The sequence below is a fragment of the Megachile rotundata genome, chromosome 5 (assembly GCF_050947335.1).
Source record: "Megachile rotundata isolate GNS110a chromosome 5, iyMegRotu1, whole genome shotgun sequence".
NCBI lineage: Eukaryota > Metazoa > Arthropoda > Insecta > Hymenoptera > Megachilidae > Megachile > Megachile rotundata.
In genome coordinates this window covers 3,723,311-3,746,228 of record NC_134987.1, presented here as the reverse complement: position 1 = coordinate 3,746,228, position 22,918 = coordinate 3,723,311, and the positions used below count along the sequence as shown (strand labels likewise).

The 22,918-nt window shown below is 31.3% G+C and overlaps 1 protein-coding gene and 1 long non-coding RNA gene across 22 annotated transcripts in view; one reads left to right on the top strand and one right to left on the bottom strand.

Annotated features, from left to right (window-relative positions):
• LOC100883744 (CUGBP Elav-like family member 1-A) overlaps positions 1-22,918 on the bottom strand; it is a 1,238,863-nt gene that overhangs the window by 109,498 nt on the left and 1,106,447 nt on the right. The window lies entirely within an intron of this gene.
• On the top strand, positions 20,172-22,849 carry LOC143264524 (uncharacterized). Its single transcript, XR_013038264.1, has 4 exons — positions 20,172-20,598; positions 20,921-21,239; positions 21,594-21,697; positions 21,775-22,849. It is a non-coding gene; the product is annotated as an uncharacterized LOC143264524 (long non-coding RNA).

The following is a 22,918-nucleotide window of genomic DNA, read 5'->3' as shown; positions in this document are numbered from 1 at the left end:
ACTGACGTGCATCTGGCACATTGTTGCTCTTTCAAGACGCTTTAACTTTCACGAGCTCGTATAATCGCATTTTTCCTGTAGAATGTTATAGATAACAGACGTTTTGAAATAAACAAAGGGCCAGAGTCGGGTGAAATTTAAAGGAAAAGATATAAAATATTATTTTAACATTAAGGAGATTAAATGTCTATTTAGAAGAACTACCCTGTCACTTCGACTCGAAACTGATTTCGTTACCCAGACAAAATTTTGTATGTTTATTATTATAATCTTTTTATAATTACTTACGCTACTTATTTATTGCATAATGTTCTAAAATATTTCACATTGTTACTACAGTTGCTCTGGTACAGTATTTCATACTGTTTTGTGCTTACCGTGCGAAGTCGGAATATTTGAATATCTTCTTTAACGAAGAAGGTACACGATTTATAAGAGATGTGAGATAGCACATGAAATATCGGCTTTTAGACATTATACCTTAATACTTTTCTGCGCAAAATATGTCGAGTAATTGATATGATTAAGAAAAAGTGTACAGTTCCATTTCAAAGAAAAATTTGCATTTCTTTGGTGCAAAAAAATCCAATGGATAAATGAAGAAAATGAGGTCGTAGAAAAATACCATTCACCTTGTTTTTCAACTTTTTTATAACGCTTACCAAAATCAAGATATAACCCGTTACAATTGTGCAAATATTGTAATATATGTACATTTATATTATATGCGTATGAGACTGTACAAAAATCTGTATTTTTGATACAACTGACGATGACGATATAATTTCAGTATTTAAGAAATCATGTGAATAAACGCTTACTCAGACAACAAATAAAATTAGAGATTACTGAATTTGAAATTCAAATAACGAAATAACTAAACAAAAAGTTATTTATCTGTTGATATAAGCTAGCACGTCATTATTTTAAATAAGGATAAGATATTCTATTGATTACTTCTCAAATAGTTTTATTGGACACCAAATTGAACACCAAATCCTGTAACATAGCAAATATCAACAAGTAAAGTAAAATAAAGGCAATATAACTACACGTCGAGATCTTGAATCAATGGCACTAGTCATCAGAGCGTTAAAAAATTATGTATTTCCATATTTTATTCTTTACATATTTTATTCTTCTTTAAGTTCCTAAACAATTCCGATCATTTTTTGCGCTGTCATGTATTTCCGTTAATTTACCGAGGCAATAAACGAAGAATCACGTGAACAGAAGCATAGTCTGTGAAGACGATGTCCGTTATCGAGGTCATGCGAGAAGTATTCCGTGATCATTTGCAAATGTATCCGAATGCATTAGAGGCATGCAGTTTGCCCAGTATCCATTCGGCTTGCGTAACTCATTAGCACGTGTCACCTGATTCTGATTCGCTTCCCATTCTACGTATGGTACACTCGATTGTAACGCTTATAAGGCTTCCTTAAATTTGATATGTATTATACACATTTCTAAATTTCCAAATTTTCAATGAATTACAAATAAAAATTTCTAGATTCCAATATCGATGATTCACCAAATCTCAAGATCTCTAAAGATATATACTTCAAAATTCCTACATCCATTTCTACGTTGCCAAATTTCTATCCTCTCAAATTTTTTAATTATCAAATTAGTACATATTTGTACTTGTGGATTCCCAATTTTTAAGCTTCCCAATCTCTAGATTTGTAAATTCCAAGCTTTTCAAATCTGTAGACTCCTATGTTTCTAGATCCCCAATTCACAAGGGTTTTAAGTACCTATGTCTTCGAATCCTTAGGTTTCCAAGCTACGAAGTTTGCAAATTCCTACATTGTGAAGGTTCCCAAATTCCTAGAATACCAAATCTTTAGATTCCTATATCTTCAGATTTCCAAATCTCAGCGTTACTAAATACCTATCTACAAATTCCGATGTTCGCAAATTATTAATTTTCAAATCCTATATCCACAAATACCTACGTTCCCAAATTTCTAGTTTCTTAAATTTTTAGATTCCCATATCTGTAAATTTCCAAATCCCAAAGTGTTCAAATTTGTAGGTCTCAAAATTCCTAACCTTCCAAATACCTACATCCATAAACTTTCTACGTTTCTAAATACCTAGATCATTAAATCTCTATATTCTATATTCGTCCATAATTTCGTGTCCATATATCTACAAATATTTGATTTCTAGATTTCCAAATTTTTATACCACAAAAATTCTTTACTTAACTTCCAATTTGAAAATTATATTTTCGTTATATCGACGTCACAGCTTTGATTATTCTACAATATATTTTCGAAGAATCTTGGAATGTTACGTAATTACTCTATAGCTGAAAGACAATACCGTACTGTTTACGTTATCTATTACATAATTCTAATTCAATCTGCAGTGAATATCTCCAATTACATAAAGTGGAATCCGTTTATGACCATTGCGGAACTTGTAAATTTCAATAACAATTACTAGCTGATAGCATTAAATGATGGACGTAAAACTGTCATTATCTAACTCAATTTTTTGGAAATAATTATGACATCTGCAGAATATTATATTTGTTACAAACGGTACATTTAATGCGATATTACGTATTTACATTTCTATTTATTTACTTTCTACATATTTACATTCATAATTATTTATATATTACATTTTTTATAAACAACCATTTTTGAAAACAACAAAAAATGAATTCGAATAGCATCTTAAGTATTGTTTGTTGTTCATGTTTCGGTTATAAATAGATTTCTAAGAAAACATTCTTTTAGTACGAATTTGCTAAGAATCTTTTGTTCCCAGGTATAAATTATCATAATTAGTAATACTAGCCAACGTTGAATCATTTTTAACCAATTTTATTAAACCATTTTGATACAGACTGAATAATCAATCAATTATTGTTTAATAAACAATTAGTTTAAGATCAGTCGATTGATAATACTATTCGTGTTTAAAATAATCGAATGCCATTACAAATTGATGCTTCAATTTGTAATTGAAAAATCAATTACAAATCGATGACTTATACTTGACTACTTTTAATACTAAACAAACTATCGTATGATACATACATAATTTTAAATAGATAAAGGAACAAGGAAACTCGTATTTAGTAACTGAATATTTATTCCTTATCTCGATATAAGTTAACACAGATATCAAGAAAAACATCTCAACATTTTGTAATTTAAAATAAGAAACCAATAAATCAGTGATTTAACCGGTCTAGTAGTTTTTGTGTTACTATCGTAAGATTTGTGGAATCTATTCTTGTATACATATATTTTTTTACTTCGATAAAAATCAACAAATTTTCAAGAGAACTACCTCAACATTTTTGCAATTTAAAATAAGAAATTAGCCAACTAGTAATTTAAACGGTCTGGTAGTTTTTTGTGTTAATATTGTGGGCTTTATAGAATCTATCGTAATTTCATTTGCATTTGATGTTTACTCAAAATGTACTGATAGGAATCTACTTGAAAGGCTCCGTTAATGCACGCTGCTGAATTGTGTACTGATTTCTAAATTGCAACCGGTCACTGCTACTTTGCATAGGAATACCGTAAAGGATGATGAATTAGAAAGCCACGTATCAAAGTCACGAATGCGTGACAATGACCGTTAAAGTGTTAAATTCTGATTTTATTGCGTTGTTTCCAGATACTACACAACTTTGATTATCCTAAACTACATTTGAATTACTTACTTTGAAAGTGGGGCAAGTACATTTTCGAAAGAAATGAAAATAATGACAATAGATAAAACCATTTATTTTCATCAGTAAGCAATCTATAATAAAAATAATAAAAATTTTGTAATATTTTGCCGATGAATATTTGGGTTATGTCGCGTGACAACTAACAGTGGAAATGTAACGTATAATAATTCTGTGCGTAGTAATATAAGGCATAATAATTCTATACGCGGCGATATAACGTATAGTAATCTCATTATATGTGGTAATATAACGTGTGACAATTATACACGTGACGATACAACGCATAGCGTTTTCACACGTGGCAATATAACGTGAAACAATTTCACACGTGACGAAAGAACGAGTAGTGATTTCACACGTGGTAATATAACGCGTAGCAATTCTATGCGTTACTATACCCCGCGTAGCAATTATATGCGTGACGATACAACGCATAGTGTTTTCACATGTGGTGATATAACGCGAAGAAATTTCACGCGTGACAAAACATCGCATAATATTCCTGTGTATAGCAATATAACGCGTAGCAATTCCACACTTAGTAATTTTATGAGAATATAACACATGGCAATTCCATGTGACGGTATAATTCCTAAACTTGAATATTTGGGATCATGTTCATTTACAAATTAAAGAATTCTGAAATTTCATGGTCTTCAATCTAAATTTACAAATTTGGAAACTTGGAATTATATGCAATAACAATTTGTAAATTTAAAAACTTCAAAACTTTCCCCTATAATTTCTAATTGTAAGTTCAATAATTGACAAAAATATATTACTACACTTATACTGGTACATGAATTTGACTTTAGTTTGAACTAATTACGTCCAAGAGCGATTTTCCGCTTCGAACGGAAAACGTATTTTCCCGAATATTATCACTTTCAACACAAGTATGTGATATAAAAATCATCGAAATCATTCTCTGCATATCGTACAATTGTCATCCAGCTTAACGACTACACTGTATTGTTTCTACCGGCTATAGGTGCATTCGCGGAAAGAACACGGGCGCACAAAGGACGTTCGTTCAGAATGAACAGTCTAAAACAATTGACGACGAGGTAGAATGAGCGACGAGGATAAAATCGCAAAGAATGCCAAGGGAAGAGTATATGTATATACTGTAGCGACTACACTTTCAAACATCCTTGACTTCCTTATAAGCTGGCACGCGGGAAGTTACATAACAAGCCTTTGAGTCTAAGCGGATAGGCAGGTAAAAACGATACAGCAAGAGAAGAATCGAGAGGATATGCTGATCGATGTGCGAGACTTTTACATCCGCTTCGATTGCATCTCTCGATATGAAGGCCTATAGTTTCAACGATCCTCGATTATACAGGGTGGCTCACGAGCTGTTACAAATAACTGCTTTCTTCGTAGGACAATTAGCCCTTTACGCTCGAAATTCATACGGTCACTTCAAATAGGTATGTTTTAAACTAAGTCTATAGCGTTATACATATAATATATATATATGTACATATTGGAACAGTCATTAGCGGCATAGTGAAAAAATAATAACATCAAAGAAATTCATCAAATTTTTCAACTAAACAATTTTAGAGTTACTGCAAACAGCAAAAACACCTCCAAATGCAAAGTGTTAAAAAATGGTGCAGTAAAAATACATACATTGTGCAAATGCAACAATGTGTGTGTATTTACACCTTTGCACTTGAAAGGCGATTCACACTCCCTGTTCAATTTAAGATAACAATCCGAATTAAATATTTTGCATGTATGGCGATACAACGCGAGTTGACGTGGCATCCGTAGCGATTTTTATTCATAGAAATTCTATATGAAATGATACATCACAAAGTAATACAATGCGGTACAATTCCAAAAGTAAAATAAAATACGTGACGAAATAACGAGTAGCAATTCTATATGTGGCGATATAATGCGAGATTATATAACGCATGCTAATTCCACGTGCAACGATACCACGGATGGCAATATAAAGTGTAGGTATGTTATTCGTGGATATCTTAGCAGCGGTAATGTAGCTCGAGGTGATATAGCATGTAACAATAGATCACATTGGCGATATAATATGACATAGTATAGCATACGCGACATGCACTCGTAAGTCCATGTGTGGCAATGTAATGCATGATAATGTAATGTGTGGCAATATAACGTGTACCAATTCCTCGTATGACGATTCGTGTGGCGATATAATGCGAAGAAACTGTTCACGCGGCTATTTCACTCGTGATGATGCAACACGATAAATAGCGCGTAATAATTCTGTGAGTAGCAATTCACGTGCGACGATACCATGTATAAGAACTCAACGTATTTCAATTCGACGCATGGTGATACAACGCGAGGTCATATAGCGCGTAACAATTTCACAAGTAGCAATTCTATGAGTCACGATATCACACGTGGCGATATAACGCATAGAAATGTTATGTTACTAGAAATTCCATTGGCGGCAATATAGTGCGAGGTGATACACTGCGTGACATTACAATGCGTGGCAACATATCATACAGTAACATAGCGTGTGACAACTTCACATGTAGTAATTTCGCACGCGGCGATTTAACCAGTATTAATTCTATACATGACGATTTAACGAGTAGTAACTTTACACATGGCAATATAATGCGTGGCGATTTAATGAGCAATAATTCTACACATGGCAATACGATGCTCGGTGATATAGCGCGTGGCAATCGGAAGGTTAAATAATTGCATTATTTTTTATTACACGTATATCAATTTTTTATAATCATTCACGTAAAAAAATATTAACGTAGAATGTTACAACAATCAACGGTGTATAAGATACGTTGAATTTAAAAGTAAAATATTTTACATAATAATTTGAGATGTATGTATACCTCATGAGTTATTACTTTTCCTGACGTTGTGTTATAATATCTGTTATGACAAATGTTTTAAAAAATTGATTTATGCAGGAAAAGAAAAAATATGTAGTCTTATTTTAAAAATAATGCAACTGAAGGGCTCTGTGCACAAACCGGTCGTCTTCACTTTTTGGCACAGACTGCATTTTCATGAAAATGTAATACTGACGACATTCCATGTTTTTAGCAACAAGAAATAAACAACTCTGGCAGTTACATATCGGGATAATGGACTTTTTTTAGATATCCGGTTCCTACGCCGATTCAGAAATGAACTCTATCGTTAATTACTTGGTTCTTCCAATTCCTGACTCAATAATAGAATAAAAATAGAGAAATACAACAAGTTGTTGCTAACAAGTATGTAGTAACAAATGTTTTTCGGTACTATATTGCTCTCAAAATAATTCTAGCGACTGGTATAATTATATCTATACATATATCAATAAATGTAAATGTATCTGATGACGATTTCTAAAGATTTAGTTTAGCGATAAGAACAACTTCATCGAAGAAAATAAATGCAAACAAAAAGATGCATTCCAGTTCTGGGTTCCAGATACAGTATAGCAAATATCAGCTCATAAAATGTTTATTATTTTGTTCGTGTAACATATCTCTGTAACCAGTCTAGAAAGTAATTATCACAGATAACAATTGCATGGACCACCCAGTATATTGATACATTTTTTCAACGAGCTTCCTCAGTTTGTTCCCCGTTTTCGATAATAAGCAGCGCGTAACTGGTTATTTTCGTTCATGAAATTAGATGTTCAGACAGCGTACAATAATTTCACGGCAAACTCAGGCACCATGAATGCTTGTTCCATACATTACTTCTCTAACACTGTTGACGTGATAATGCATTCGCGTTGCCTTACAATTAAAATAGGTTAACTACGAATCGAAAGAAAAACTTTGTACGAGAAAAGACCTTGTTACAAATTAAGATATTTCCATTTCTTACCTTGGAATTCTCTCGCCGATCAATTTTCTTAAGTTCTATTATTTCGTTCGCAATTCCCCTATTTCTCGTCGCAAGAACCGCAATTTACTGAATTTTTATAAATTTTGCGAAGGAACTAGGGCAAGGGTTGTGTAACAACTTTGGAAAAGATTACAATTTCGCATAGGGAATGTGGGAAATTAGTTGGTTGCTAAAAACATAGGTACTGGGTTGGTCAAAGAAAATGTTAAAATTTTTGGTATGAAGCATTATTTCATTAAATTTTTTAATTCCCATGCCCGAGTTAATTTGAGCAGTGTTTTATACATAGGTTCTACCATTTTTCCCCAAAACTTTATAAGCATATTCTGTGAACAATATTAAAAATGTTATATGTATGAAACTCTTAAATACTTTAACAAAAAGCTGTAATAAAAATATCGAATGATGATGAATTGCTTTATTGTTCCATAGAACATATAGGGTATTCCAGTCTTGCCCGTATAATATTATATTATCAGCATATTTTATAAATGAACATAAGAAAAAATGTTTATATGAACATAGGTTCGTGAACGCATTATTAAAAGTTATTTAAAAACATGTGAGATTAATATTACTCTTAATCTTTCAATAAAATATTTAAGAGACGTTGGCACAATTTTAAACACTTAGTATGCAGCATCGAAAAACATTGCAGTTCAAAGTCATTTTGCGTTTTTGTTATAACCTTTTAATGAAGTTTTTAAAACCTTATGTTAATATAACATGTTTTCTTAAATTTTGTTTATAAAATATGATGGTAAAATTTTGCAGAAAAAACTGCAACGCACTATATTACCGTGATTGAACTCTTATTAGTTCACTACTATCATTATGTAGAATGATTCACCTAAGTGCATTGGCTAAATTACTAGTAATTGTTTATTTTACAACAAATATTAGGTATTATGTTCTCGTTATCGATAAAATCTACGTTTCTCTGAAATGTGTTTTAAAACGTTCTTGCATCTAAAGATATTAAATAATATCTCGGTAATTATTAATTTTTTAATAATTCTTTATTAAGCAATACATTTTCCAGTGGTAACGCTGAACTTCAACAATTATCTTCTTTCTTATGTTAATCTTTTCTCAAAAAAAAAGAAAAATAACAATAAATTGATAGATGCATTGTGCGCTATCCTCGATGTCGTACCATCCCTGTTTCAAACATTTATTCTACAACGAAGAGCTTACAAGTAATTTAAGTGTATACTTTGGTGAATTGCTCAGTATACAGGGCGTCTTAAGTTTTTCTAATAACAAGATAAATTAAGTACACAGTCATCACAAAATCCCATTAATATAAAATCTACTTAAACTTAATTCTTAATTCATAATTTATAATTTGTTTAAAAAACCTATTAAGTGTATAAAATATTTCGCGGCTCTTTATAGTAAAGTTCAATCTATATTTAAAAAAAGAGTGCAATAAATTGAACCAATGAAATGTTCTTCGTTATTGTAAATTACAGTATTCAATATTGTTTGGATAACATGCAGAGTTCATTACCATAGAAATTTAATGGTGGTGACACCATTAGATGCAGTTATTAATGCATTGTTGACCGTCGTTGAGCAATCAGTTAGTGCAGTGGCTTAAACAAGCGATAATTAACTAATGCTAAGTCTAGTGTGTTAACACTAGTAATAAATGTATTAGTTTGGCAAGATCAGAACATTTTAATTTGTATTATTTTGATACCATGAGTAAATGAGGATCGATGTGCGACTTCAAGGGAAATAAATGTTTGCAATATGACATACATCCGAGTGTTGCATTCGTCAATGCAAATCCAAAATATCTTAAATCCGAACCGAGTAGCGGCTTGCAGCGAAAATTAATGCGGGCCAGAAAATGTGCAGGCTTTGAAAATTGTGTAAAAGGAGACAAACATGTATAAACAGAAAATTTGGTTAAAAACATGATAAAATCCAGAAAGAACAAAATCAAATATTTTTTACTTAATTAGTATATTATCGGTAATATAAAGTGTAAATAAGGGGTGCTACAATTCCACAGTGCCTATATGAGGCAGTTATTGAATCTAGCTATGTAAGAATTAATTAAAAATTATTAAGTAAAAATAATTCAAACTTTGTTAAAGAGGATTCGTTATATGCGTAAAAAGTTCCCAAACTAAGCTGAAAATTATTTTTGTTGGTTGAAGAATTTGCGGACAAGCGTTGCCATGCATTATGACTTTGCAACATCCTCGAGCAGCAAATGGTTTATTCTATACTGTATTTCATCACTTAAATCGACTGACTATTAGAGTTATCGAAACTTTAGTGTTTATGTTATATTTTCGTCTATTCTTGTAACTCTTGTAACATAACTGAAATTTCCTAGTATCTTCATTATAAAATCTTTGATACCATTAACACTAGTATTACAAACTAGCGCAGTTGATTGATAGATGTGCAGTTACATTTAAATTAAAAATGAAGTACAACAATAAATATTTAAAGGTTGACACATAAATTAATTTATACAATTATTCTTCATCTTAATAAGTGTTAACGTACATTTCTACAAACGAATCTTAATAACTTGTGTAATTGAAAATAAGAAATTTGAGATGCGTCATTTTGATACATTCCGTGAAACTACTGTTAAACACATTGTATCAGCTACAATATTTGTACCAAAAGTAGTGCGAATTATTTGAACAGGTTCAGCAACAGTTTTATTAGACTGAAACGCGAAGAGAATGCAGTGGCAGATATGCACTTTATCGGCGGCCATCAAATTCACGAGTGTCTTTTGACTTATATCGTAAACAACATACGACACTTAAATAAGTAAATGTCAACGCTCGACACGTCCTAAAGAGCAGGGAATTATGTTAGTCTGAAGCGAAGTTTTAGATTGCGAAACCCAAAGCATAGTATTCTTTTCTACATGCATAATCATCAGCACAAGTATTCGTCCACCTGTGTGCATAAGTAAATGAAGAAAAATACGTAAAAAATATATCAATCAAAAGTATAATGGTAGAATAAGATAACATTCACAGAAATGCATAATTGTGACGTTATGGAAGAAGACTGAATGACATATAATTTCTTGTAAAAATCGAATGCAAATATATTCGATAATTTAGGAATTGATTCAGTAATTATTCGAATAAATCTGTAATTACTGAGGTAATACGTAATGAGATATCTTTTAAGTGCTATGATGATTTTATCATTTTGATACTGATATTATTAATCAATCAATAAAATCTAATGAAATTTTTGTTCATTGCTGTATAAACTACTATTACTTTTCTCTACTATTGCATAAACCACGTTTATTCTATAATTTTGGTTATGTTTTCTGAACTTTCTGTTCAATTTATGCTTCTAAATTTCCTGTTATATATAACATTTAAGTTATTACTATGTAAATATTAAAATTATTTTATGCAAATATATTATTAAATATTTATAAGGAAAGGAACTATTTAATAATATATATATATATATATATATATATATATATATATATAAATATTTTTATAAATATTCCTTATAAATATTTAAAAATTTATATATATATATATATAATTTATTTATATATTGAATATTTATCAATATTATTGCTTAATTACTTAAAATATTATTGTACGTATTATTATTTGCATAGATATACATATTAAATAAAATCTTGATAAGAGATAAAATTTTATTTGTCTTAATATGAAAATTAAAAACTTGAATTCAGTAAAATTTTATGTAAATATATATCATATAATTTATCTTATGTATTACGTAATGTAGCTATAATTTATAATCAATTAATTTTATTTTACAAGTTTTAATTAAAATCTAACAGAATAGAAATTTTACTTCGATTAAATTTTTGTACATGTACGAGGTCTGTTCAGAAAGTATCGCGAATTTTGAATTTCCCCGGGCTACGTATATTTGATTTTTGTTTTTTTCGTAGCGTTATGTTGGTACTCATGTCCCTTACTTATGCTGACAAGGTCGGCCATTTTGAATGTTTAGTTAATTATTGGCAGCTGTTTTGCTTGGATGTGTTTTGGCTCGTCTTCGATTTTTGCCTATTCCAAAAAATGAATCAAAGAATCTGTATCAAATTTTGTGTGAAAAACAAAATAAAGTGCGCGGACGCATTCCGAATGTTGACTGTGGTATATGGTGAAGCTACCTTGGATCAAAGCAACGTTTATCGGTGGTACAAAATGTTCTCAGAGGGCCGAGAAGATGTGAACGACGAAGAGCGTGCCGGACGCCCGATCACGTCAACAACAGACGAAAACATTGATAAAGTGAAGAAAATAGTATTAGCCAATCGTCGAATCACCGTTAGAGAAGTTGCTGAGGACCTAAACATATCGATTGGCTCGTGCCATTCGATTTTAACCAATGATTTGGGCATGAGTCGGGTCGCCGCGAAACTGGCTTTTGCACCATGATAACGCCCCTGCTCACACATCGTTGCTTGTGCGCGAATATTTGGCCAAAAACAACATAGTAATGGTGCCGCAGCCACCGTATTCCCCAGACCTGGCCCCCTGTGACTTTTTCCTGTTCCCAAAACTGAAGAGGCCCATGAAAGGACGACGCTACGCCACGATTGAGGAGATAAAGACGGCATCGAAGGAGGAGCTGAACAAGATCACAAAAAATGATTTTTTTAAGTGCTTCGAGGATTGGAAAAAACGTTGGCATAAATGTATTATATCCAAGGAGAATTACTTTGAAGGGGACAACACAGATATTCATGAATAAATAAATATTTTTTGAAAAAATATAAAATTCGCGATACTTTTTGAACAGACCTCGTATGTTCTGCTTGATTCACTTATGATACAGCAATTGAATACTCCACTCTACATACTTGTGACATATGTATAAACAGAAGAAAAAAGTAATTTTCATTTACGTAAAACAGCACTGACAATATTTATTGGACGACGTAACATATCTTTAGATCTAGCCTATATTTCAAAAGATGGAAGGATCTATATCGAAGATCATACTAACGTCATTATACTGAACACAAATATATCTAAGTGCCAAGTAATAAATTGTGTTTCAAATGTGCCTTTTGATTAGCAATGGAATAGAATACATAGTTCGCAAACAGGTTGGAACATTAACTGATTGGATTCGTAACTTCTATCAGCATTACAGAAAATAAAAGCAGTAGGTACACAGTACTTCCGAGTACACTCAAAGTTAAATGAAATAGTTCTAACCTTCCGTGGATACTTCGTGAAACGAAAGTACTTCTAAGCAGATTCGAATATTGATCGAATAGGTTCGTAGCTTTCATGCATAGTTTACCAACAGTTTTATGTATCTTCAAAGAATTGTTTCATCGCTATTTTTAAAATCGACATTTCTCATATAGGATTCAACTATGAAATAATAACTTACATTGTAAAGTTAGTTACACAACACTTGTATACGACTTATTGTAAAATAGTAGTAAAATATTAAGTGTTTAATCACGATTTCACACGATGTTAGAGATACTTCAAAAATGATACTCACAGTGCATTATTTTTATCGCGCAAAATTGCATGTGTTATGTAATTTTGAAATTAAAAAGATAAATTATAACTTGCTCTATAATTTCATGTAAATATCGCTTATTATTAATAATTACATGTGAAAATTTTTGTGTAATGACAACGTTTGTATCAGTAAAAAAAGTATTTTTAAAAACAAGGAGTATGATAGAAAAAATACCTATGACGTGTGTTTAATAATTTCATCATTGAATTAATTTTCATTGAATTTTTAATTCATTTTTTCAACCATATTGAATTAATGTAGTTATAATAATTGAATTAATGACATCATTTCTTTATTTTAATAACGTATTTATATCCACAAAATTGAATGATACTGAAATACTATTAAATTAAAAAAATAATATATTAATAGTTTATATTTAACAAGTTTAAGATTACATAAGTCTTATGAGATTGGAAAATGGGTTATAAATTTATTCGCACTCGATTAAAAACCGAAATAAACAGTTGACAATATTTCAAAACAGCTGCAAACAGTTTAAGGAATAAAATATGAAATGTTGTTTGTTATAAAATACTAATTTTTTAAGATTCAAGTATCATTTGCAAACAGCTCGTTTCTTTTCATTATTTAAGTACTTATCACTATATTTCCAAACTCTGAAAGTATTTTTAAGGCCGAAACCTTGCCTGTACAGGCTAGCAAGTACAGACATTGAAATACTGCTATCTTCGGATAGTACTTGAAATCAATGAAATGAAACTTGAATATTGAAATTAACTTGGATTTGTAAGTATATATTGAACTTGATCTCATCCCTGCTTCCTGACCACTAACACGTTAAAGCTCTATTCAAACCACATCGAAATTCAACTCAACTGTATATCCTGTACACTCACGAACAATAATATCCTTCGAAACCTCTTGGTAAACCTTAATCCAACACTTCAAAAGTTTCACATAAATGTATTTTGTGTGAAATCCTCTATATGAGGCAGGAACATGTAACTATATCAATATTTATTCGTTTTCACTCGCTCAAGAGGCTCTCTGTCTTCCCAAATCCCCGTTGAGCTACTTTTCGGCATTTTTGACAATTTTTCTGAGAATTTTGGTCCATTTTAAAACAGGTTAATTCTCTAACAAAAAGTTGTATCTGGTACAGTTTGGTCTGTGCGGTAGAAACAGGTTTTTATAGAATTTTGATTATATACAGTCCCTGGCCAACGAATTAGGACCACTACAAATATTCAGCATTTTTCATGTTTCCCGAAAAATAGGTCTGTTTAAATTGTAATAGTACAATTTATTAGCTACTAACACGATACACTATTACTGTACATAACATTATTAACACATGTTAATAATCTTGTATTTCTACCCTTTGTTTTTAGGCTTGGTTTTTACATCTTTCTTATATCTTCATTATTTTCCCAAATATCTTTAAGTCTTGTTATCAACACAGATAATCTGGTGTTTGGAGAGATGCAAGCTAGTCTTTTGAGTATGCTCTATTCATCAGATTTGACGTCATGCGCTTTCAATACTCGAGAAACGTAATCGCCCACACAGCTCTTAATCGCTCATTAGCCAACACAACTTGATCCAACGTATTCAGTAATAATTTGTATGATCTAAGACAATTTTTCATTTATGATATAATGTTATAGCCGTAAAAGTGAAATTTTTGTATGTGATCTTAATTCGACGGCCAGGGGCTGTATTATCATATTATCAGAAAAAAAATTTATCCACAAGTACCCAATATGAAAGTTAGCATTTTTTCACAAAGTAATTCAATGATTTGAGTTGCTGTTCATTATTAAGTGAAAATAAAAATTATAATAGCAGAAAAATCTATATATGATACATGCTAATTTTCTATGACCTTATTTCTTATGTGGATGCATTGATACACTCGTCAAGTGCAATTGTACTTTATTCTCTAGTGCAAACGAACTTTTTTGTTCAACCAATCGATCCTTTTTATTATCCTGTGTAGAAAAGTACTAAGCAAGGTTATCAAAATGTTCATTTATTGCACTTGAATATATTACTGCTGTTCGCAGGTAAAAACTCTAAAACTTTGTAGTTGAAAAGTTTGCTAAATTCATTTAAAGGTATTATTAATTGCTACTATTATTTTATCGTGTTTAGATGTCAAATGTATAATATTGTAGATTTAATTAATATATATTTACTTTAAATTGTTGTATTAAATCGAATGCACACCTTACGCGTTAGTAAAATTGTTTATTTATAAAAAAACGGAATTAAATATTTTTAAATCACCAGTTAGGCTTTCCTTCCTTCACTATATTGCTCGGACTAATTTATAATTATATGTTAATATTTAGGTACAATTGTTGCAATGGAAGTCGCCGTGTTAGTCTTTTTTGATTAGATGTAAATCAATGACTGCAAAGATCATTTGTATGCAGGAGAAAAAAGATAGGGAGGCTACGCTAATAAAAATTGATAAGGACCAATAAGTACCAATAGCGGACGATAAATGGTTTTAGTCAAGTGTCAAAATATAATTGAATATTTATAAGCTTCTATTAGCCCACTGGGAATTTCTCTGTGTGTGTACTTACTATAATCATCGAACAAGTTAAGTGGAACGAAACATACTTCATCAAGGCTAGTTCTAATATGTACGCAATGCATGAACACACGTTGCATGCATAAATCCTTAGAAACTTGAAAGAGAAAAATTAATATTAACAATTGTTTGGAGTAATTTTCTCAGAGCTCAGAAAAGAAAAAGTAGTGTTTATGGTTTTTTTTTTAGTTTTAATAGTCTTTTCATGAAACATCGTCGCGAACTGGCCTAGATTGTGCAAATTAAAAAATTCGAAATTTCTAAATTATTAAATTCCAAATTACCAAATTTTCTCGAAGTTCTACATTTTTATATTTCTATATCCTAATTTCTACATTATTTAGTTTTCAAATTTTCTGTTTCGAATCCTTAGTTTATTAATTTTCTAATTTCATAAATTCTTAAATTCTAAAATTCCAAAATTCCAAAATTCAAAAATTTCAAAATTCCTACACTCCTGAATTTCTAAATGTTCAAATTCCCAGATTTCCAAGTAAATGAATTTTAAATAACAGGAATTTGTGAATTACTGAATTTCCAAATTTTTAAATTTAAAAATTTCGGTAGTATCTAAATTCTCAAATTTTCATACTTCTAAATCCTTAAATCCCCAAATTTCCAAATTTTTAAACTTCCAAGTTCTGAAACTCTTAAATCACTAAGTTTTAACATTTCCGAAGCTTCAAATCTCTAATTTTCAAATTACCAAGTTTATCAATTTTCAAATCCTCAATTTCCCTAATAAATGCATCCAATATTTGTAAATAAACCGTACCTCTGCTAAAGTGACCAAAGCCACAACACGATACTATAACTTATTTTTTATTTCTCACGCTTTACTGGTAAATACTGTGGGATTAAAATTACAAAATGAGTCAACAAGAGAAGTTAAGCATTTTAGTCAGTGAATTGCAGAAATAATTTCATAAACTCAAAGTAATCTTGTAACAAGCCGTTGAAACATCACATTAACCTTTCAACTTTCGTCATTTTAGCAATAAACCTACCAGCATATAATGCACACATAATTTGAAACTAAAAATAATTTCAATAATCCTGATAATTGAAAATACTAGTTTTATCTATAATTCTAACGCACTAAAACTACCGATGTATAATACACACAATTTGGAATTAAAAAACAAATAATCAAACGATGAAACATAAATTAATATACACATTAATTTTTTATCCTATTGAGAATCAACACAAATTTCAAAAAAATTATCTCAACAAATTTTATAACTCGAAATAGGAAATTTATAAAACGCTTATTTGACCGCTTTGGTAGATTCAATGTCGAATCGCTGATATCGCCACTACTTTCCGTTTATCAATAATGATTACATGGCTATCGATATCTCGTATATCGTCGACGCATTGTTTAATTACTTCGACTCGACACTGATATTTCCTGATGATGATTCACTCGACGTTAGTCGAGTTCCGAGAGACGATTAACTGTAATAAATCATCTCACGTTGCGCCGTAACTCGATGCTGCTCGTCTCTGTGTAAGTACAACGGAAACCAGTCGCTGTTGCTTCGACTGTGCACGATCCTCTTCAAATAAGCCAAGCAAAGAGCAATTAACTTACTCATTATATTAATACTCTGCGAACGAAGGATTTTCTACTGTTAAAGTCAAAGAAATAGGGAGATTTAACCTCTTTAATACCGACTTAAATACCGATTTAAATACGATTAAAATTTGTTCACATATTGTAATATACAGGGTGTCCCAGTTCTTTACATATTTTATAAAGTAAGAGAAAAATGTATTAACCTATTTGCTATCGCGATCCCCAAAGTGGGATTTGAATATATACATTCTTTTTTATTACTTGCAGTAGGATTATATTAAAGAAAAGGTGTATTCAGTAAACACTTACATTAAGGATTTTTGAACATGCGAATAATTAGGCTTAACTTGAAAAATTCAAGCGTACAAAAATATAAGAAAAGTTTGTTACACCTGGGTTGTGAACGCGTCACGGGTCTAGCCCGTTATTATAGTCCAAGGGGTTAAATGTGCTAAGCATTATTTGTAATCGACCACGGAGTTGGAACCGTCAGTATACAAAGGTATGGCAAGATGTCGATAAATACATATACCCTAGACGTTAATCCTTGAGAATCCATGCCTTGGTCTACCTGAATCTACATTTTCAAGAGCTTTGCTAAATTTTTAAACTTACGGGGACAATTAGCAATTTTTTATATTAGGGTCAACAACCCAATCTGTGTGCAGAAAAACGCAGGCAAGAAGGAAAATATTTATTAACGATTCAGGAACGTGGGAGATACTTTGCATGTATCAAAGATGATAATAAATGTAAATTGATGTATGTTCATCAAGATATGTATGCAACAATACCAACGATCGAAACCCTGTGTCAAACTTTTCATAACTTAAAATCTTATTGGAGGTTTTTTATTTCATTTTAATTAATGAAATTAATGTTTGTAACTTATACTTATGAAAGATAATAAATTTATAACTTATACGTACATGTAATATAAGTTTGTAACGAATCTTGCAAAATTTCCATACGAAAATTATATCGCTTAGTTTAATTTTTTATCATTAGATGGATATATTAAAAAATGATACTTAGGAATTTTAATAGATATTCATAAATGACGTTTAGGAATTTTAGTAGATATATTGAATAAATGTAGGATAGAAAGAATATTTTTTTAAAAGTTAATAAACGTTTAACTAAAAGTGTTAGTCTGTACCTGTACGTGTATGTACGTTATTAATCTGCGCGCACGTTATCAATCTGATTAAAATTATTACTTTATTATTAAGTATTCTCGGCGCTGATGACCTTCGGATTTCAAGTTCCTTTCTTTTATTATGCATATACATTGTTCTTTTGTTTTCAGTCTTTGAATCCTTATCGCTGTACAATTAAAGATACAAACACAATTTATGATTGCTTTTGAGAGATAAAAGAGTGATTAATATTATTATTATAAAGATTCAACTTTTTTATTTTGTGTTGTTATGAACACAAATGTTTTGCTTTAAAAAATTATATTTATTTATTAATATTAGTTATCCTTATCTATTAACATTAATTCTCATGTCACAATTTATTATATGAATTTTTTAAAAATGACAGTTCAGTTTTTATTATACTCAACAATAAAAAACAAATTTTATTTTGTGCTTGTAAAATATAAGTATACGTATTGAAAGTTGTTTGCATGCTTTGTATACCTCAAACTATTTTTTAAAATACTCATGGTATACGACATTTGCCACGCATTTTATGCATTATTCTTTCAACACACTTCATGTAACACTTTTCCATTGCATTGTCGTTAGCTTAAAAAGAATTATGACGAAAGAAATGGAAGAAGTGTCGACACAAAATGTTTTACACTGCTGCGAGTGATAACACAGTACTCAACAACGTGTAAATGGTGTGCCATATCACCTGAAACAGTGTTTCTAACTGTTGTAGAAGCACCTATATTCAAGACAGTATTTTTCAATACAAATCGAGAAACAATTTAAAAATTATTTCGCATTGAGAAACAAAATCGAGAAATTAAATCGCGATACACTATTGGATCGCGAAAATTTTTAACTAGTCACGATGCATGAAAACTTTGTTGTAATACAATCTTAGCAAAATAAATATTTATTTCTATAACTTATTTACAATGTTCTTCAAGTTTGCTCTTTCCGTCAATTTTATATTGTATTTATAAAAAATAAATAGACTGCTTTTTCAACTTTGAAGTTGACTTATACAAAACTTATGGAAACCTTATATCACATTAAACTTATTGAGAACCTTTACCACTTTAAACTTATGGGGAACTTTTGTCAGATTAAACTTATGGAGAACTTTTATTGTTCCCAGTTGTATGAACTCTCGCAATGCGTCACAGTTAAAAGAATATTCTTTTAGAGCCCTCTTGAAGCCTGGACGCCAGTTCCAAACTATGCATCAGTTGCAGAACATTAAATAGATATTTTATGACCTCTCAAGAACGTCTCCACAACACGGATTTTTGAACTATTGTCAGCAGCCTTGCTGACAAGACAGAACGTACGCTATTCATCTAAAGTATATATTTTCTTAAAGAAGTTTCTTTACTATGTCCTAAACTGTGCACCCTGTGCGATGGACAGTGTCTACGAAATCCGTGTCACCCGACTGGCAGATGCACTCTTGCTCAAGCACTTAGCAGCTTTGCTCGCGCAGTATGCCCCAAGGCCGAGGCGCCTGAAAAGACCCAAAATATTCAAGGGTCACCACGTCCATCATCAACACGATAAAATAATGAGTAAAGGTTTTACGATCTTATTTGCTCAGTCGTGTCACCAATCAGTGTTTTACCAAATTACGGATTGACCCTGATTGGTCTTCCCTGGTAGACACCTCCGCGGCTCGAACTCCCCCTCCCATGGTCTCAGACCTCATCCTTTTTGAGCAACTCGTTAGTCTTGATACGGATCTCTCGTGAATACCAATTCACTCAGACGAACTTCCGTCTTAGAGATTCGCGTGATAGCTATCTATCACTCGACGACCTTCGTTCTCAAGACGCGAGTATCTCGTGAAGATTCCACCACAACCAAGTGCACATTTCCTACTAACTCACGACACACACACATTGGATTTGTGAGGCAAAACTTTAAGACCTTCGTCGACCTGATTAGCCATCATAAGGGTTCTTCCATGACCCATGGCTCGTAAACATTTTTGGTCCTTCGAGTTGGATAACAAACTTACTAAGTGCACGAACTCAATTCGCAGTGCAATAAACAGGTTTAAATATGACAATGTGTGTGATAATTGTTTAAGAAATCACAGTGAGTGACCACGCAGGCATTAACGCCCATGCGCATATTAAGTGGATTACTAACAGAGGACATCACCAAGGTATTACACGCGGATTTTAATGAAATTTACATATGTGGTAGCTTTTCAAAAATTATTTGACACGTATTTTTTTATATCTGCTGACATTCATGTTGAGGGGGTGAAAATAGCCCTCAAAGTTCGGGGTTGAAAACACATTTTCTTTATTATCTCGGAAACTAGAGGGTGTAGGAAGGTGAATTTTTTTTAAATTGTGTAGTTTTTAGTCAGGAATTTAGGTAATAACGAAAATTTCGGAAGAAATTATTTATTTAAATAGCATATTAAAAAATTGGATTTTTTTTCAATTTTTCTCCCTAAATGCAGTTCGATTTTTTTGCAGATTTGTATACAAAAAACAATGGATCAAAATAGGGGATACGTGTTTTTGGAATGTTTTGTTTATTGCAATTTAGTAATAATTATTACGTATACAATTTTCTCCTACTTTTTACGGGAAATGAGTTGAGATTTGTTTTCGAAGAGGGTGAGCCCTTTTTATACGATAATTTGTTATGTTTTTAACAATTGGACAATATCAGATGTATATTGTTCCATCGGTAGCTAGAGAAGGTCCAGCGGGCAGATATAAATCCGCTACGGTACCAATCGTCGCTACACGGAACATAGGTTTCTATGGCCAATGAAACTTTTAGCCGAAGGTATAAGTTTATTTATTTGACTTTTAATAATGAATTTCTTCATTGAATTTCATTATTGCGCGCACTATATAGCATAATCTTTAGAAGCAAGCATTCAACTTTAACTCTATCAATTTTTATTACATTGTCTTTTGTGAATAAATTTGTATCTAAATTCAATAAAACTAAAGGATTAGAAATTTTTCGAACAAAATTTTTTCAACTTCGAAACTTATTAATGTCAAATGGTTGAACAAACGGTATAGTATTTTTTGGTATTTTTAATATTTCCTGTTTCTTACACTGTTTCTTATCTGATTAATACTCGTATATTGACAAATTTCATGATCCTCACTAAAAACTCACATCTTACAGAACAAGTGTTTTATTCTCAGTGGAATTCTCAATTCCCTGTTCATGATGTCAAGATACTCAACTACAGCGAACTTCCAACTAAATACCAGATATTATCATCCCATGTAAGCTTCTTGATTATTCCAAGAATTTCTTCAGTCCCAGATCAGCCTATCAATCATTCAACAATCGACATTTCTAGGAATCTGAAATTGGCAAATTTCTCCAATACATACAGAACATGTCGTGTCATGCTACTACCAGATTATAATTTGATATCGTTTGATTTTGGAAAATAGAAAACAGACCACAAGTTCAATGTCTTTAGGAACGATTATATTTCTCAAGCGAGATATGTCTCGCCAAGGAATAGAACCATAATTTAATGAAAAAAACATAACGATTGAATCCTTTCTTATACCATAACAAATTATTAGGAGTTGTAAATCGGTTGTAAAATTCATTGAATGTCTTCAATTAAAAATATCCGATATTTCTCCTCAAAGTACGTGCAATAGTACTCATTTTTATAAGATAACACAAAAGTGCACGTGCACGAAAGTATTCTAACGACCCTTTAGGCAGTAAGGCGTCGATATCGACCTAATAACGACCGAAGTCAGGTGCAGAAAACGGTCAAGAAGTCCGTATACTATTGTACTATCGACTGTCGTTGAGTTCAACCACCGCCCATACATTACATGATGAGAAACTACCTGCTCCAAGGGTCACGGAGTCCCGTTCATTCACCAATGTTGGAATCTATTACCACGGACCATTACCACTATCAAGGAACAAAAACATCGGAACCGTAATTAAGCTAACATTTACATCGCAATTTTTGTATGCCTCATAATAAGGGGAGTTCACTTCGAATTTTTGAGTGTTCTTATGATGAAGTCCTCTATTGCGACACTTTAATGTTTCATCGTTAAATGAGGATTCTCTATGAACCTGTTTTGGACAACGATTCTAATTTCATTGGATCAAGTAATGAATTATTTAATTCTTGGGAGCTTTCGAAATCTGACGTCTATCAAAACAAAGTGAAAACTTTTTCTCGTAGAGCGACCAATTGACTGGAGCCTTATTCCTCTACTATTTCTTCACTTTGGAGACCATTTATCACATTATCTTTACATGATAATTTAAAAAACATGCTATTAACAAATACCGCTTCAATGTTCATAAATTTAGAATAGAATTCATAATAAATATTTACAGCAATGGGTTATAAACTTTTGTAATGAACTTGTACATTAAACATTACTTTTGCTATGAATGCTATATAAACTTTTTCTAAACACATGTGTCACAGTAAAAACCGTTAAAGTATTTGTTATAAA